The sequence below is a fragment of the Schistocerca piceifrons genome, chromosome 6 (genome assembly GCF_021461385.2).
Source record: "Schistocerca piceifrons isolate TAMUIC-IGC-003096 chromosome 6, iqSchPice1.1, whole genome shotgun sequence".
NCBI lineage: Eukaryota > Metazoa > Arthropoda > Insecta > Orthoptera > Acrididae > Schistocerca > Schistocerca piceifrons.
In genome coordinates this window covers 392,514,339-392,516,360 of record NC_060143.1, presented here as the reverse complement: position 1 = coordinate 392,516,360, position 2,022 = coordinate 392,514,339, and the positions used below count along the sequence as shown (strand labels likewise).

Here is a 2,022-nt window from a genome sequence, read left to right as displayed (position 1 = left end):
CAGCCTAGTGTTAACTGCGGAATGTGCAGGTGCACCATCATGCTGATACCACATACGTCGACGCGTTTCCAGTGGGACACACTCTATTCCACTTCGTAATTGAAAAGGGAAACCACGTGTGTACGTTTACCTCACCCCTCATGGTAATGTACATGTGCGTCAGTGAAAAAGACCAATAAAAAGGTGTTAGCATGTGGACGTAATGTGCTGTTCCAGTCCCTTCTGTACCTAAGGTCCATCACCGTTCCCTTTGGATCCCTACGTAATTCGGTGCTCTCCGATACACACGATCGAACAGCGGAGGAGTGGTACTCAGGCGTCAACTTTAGGTTACAATATCTCCGGATGTAATTAACATTTTACAATGCAACAAACGGCACTGATTACGTATTTGTTTATATGTTCAGATGTCATAACAAAACTAACGGGGTTCCGTTTAAAAAAACGAAGGTTTGTGTTAAAAAACATACTTCCGTGCATTTTTTATGGTTTGTATTAACCGATTACACTAGCCCCTCTCCTCACGTTCGGTCTGTGGAATCGATTCGTCAGTATTTGATGTGGTTTACGAAATATATCCAGCGGTAACGTTAGGTGACTCACCCTGTATATCCCTAAACCTCCTTCCATAATAAACGTTCAAGAAATTTCTTACGCGAAGCTAATCCGACTTACCTTCCATTCAAAACACAAGAAAAGACTCACAAAAAAAGTAGAATACACTCAAGCCCGTTGTTCTCATCAGTCGTCGTCCGCCCCGTATAATTCATCATAACCTACTTGCCCTGCAACATATGCTTTCTCTTTTCCAGTGCGAACCCAAACTTGTAGCCACGAAATCGCCCAAACTACCTCCTGCAAGTGCCCTCATTATATCCTCAGTCCCATTTTTGGCGTACACTTTCTCCGTCAGCGCTTCTTCAGAGTGCGCTGTCCGCCATGCCAACCAATCACATATTGTCTACCCCTTCATCCACCCGAACGTCACTGCTGTGGCCAAGCGTGTATTCTGAGAATACGGCACAAAAGAGCCACAGTCTTTACTCAGTCAAGGCTCCCAATCCTTAGCCATCCTGGACCACTTTATCCATAAAGGGGCGTTCATTTGTCTGCTCTGGCACAAAGTGGAACCATTCATAGGCGAACACCAAGTTCCAATATCTCTAAAAGAATACCCACGTCTGTTGACATGCTAAATGTAGGGACTAAACCACGTGACTACCATCCGTGTATAAAACATCATGATCTGCTCAGTCCTCAGTGCCCAGACGTTACACTGACCATCTCTCCTTTCACCTTCTATCACTCCCTCCAAATCCTAGCGTAACAGGCTCTCTGCACTCCTTACTATATCCGAGAACCTTATCCTACTTTTAAAGTTCCCTCACCTCGTCAGATATCTGCAACGCCTTCGCTCCTTCAACGTCTCCCATAAATTTGAGTTCCTGCGTCTATTGTAGCCAATATCACTGAGAAATCTGCTCTACTGTTATGCCTTCTGAGATATTTCTTGACATCTCTCTATTCTGGCAGTTGTAAGCCAACACATCTGTCCGACCCCATATGAAGTATTCATCCCATCATATTCCTTCGTAACTAAAATTCTTCCTAATATTAATCAGAAACGGGGCAACGGCCTTGCCGCAGTGGATACACCGGTTCCCGTGAGATCACCGAAGTTAAGCGCTGGCGGGCGTGGTCGGCACTTGGATGGGTGACCATCCGGGCCGCCATGCGCTGTTGCCATTTTTGGTGGTGCACTCAGCCTCGTGATGCCTTGAGAAGCTTAGCGGCTTGGGTCAAGAATACCATCATAACGACCGGGAGAGTGGTGTGCTGACCCCACGCCCCTCCTATCCACATCCCACATGAAGATGACACGGCGGTCGGATGGTCCCGATGGGGCATTCTTGGCCTGAAGACGGAGTGCTTATTAATCAGAAACAACCACAGCTGTATTGATACTCATTTATTATGTCGTGACCAATCTCATTCGAAAGAACATCATCGGGTTCCTTGCAG

At 46.3% G+C, this 2,022-nt stretch overlaps 1 pseudogene; it reads left to right on the top strand.

Annotated features, from left to right (window-relative positions):
- Positions 1-1,628: 1,628 nt before the first annotated feature.
- Positions 1,629-1,746, top strand: LOC124803543 (annotated as a pseudogene).
- Positions 1,747-2,022: the final 276 nt, after the last annotated feature.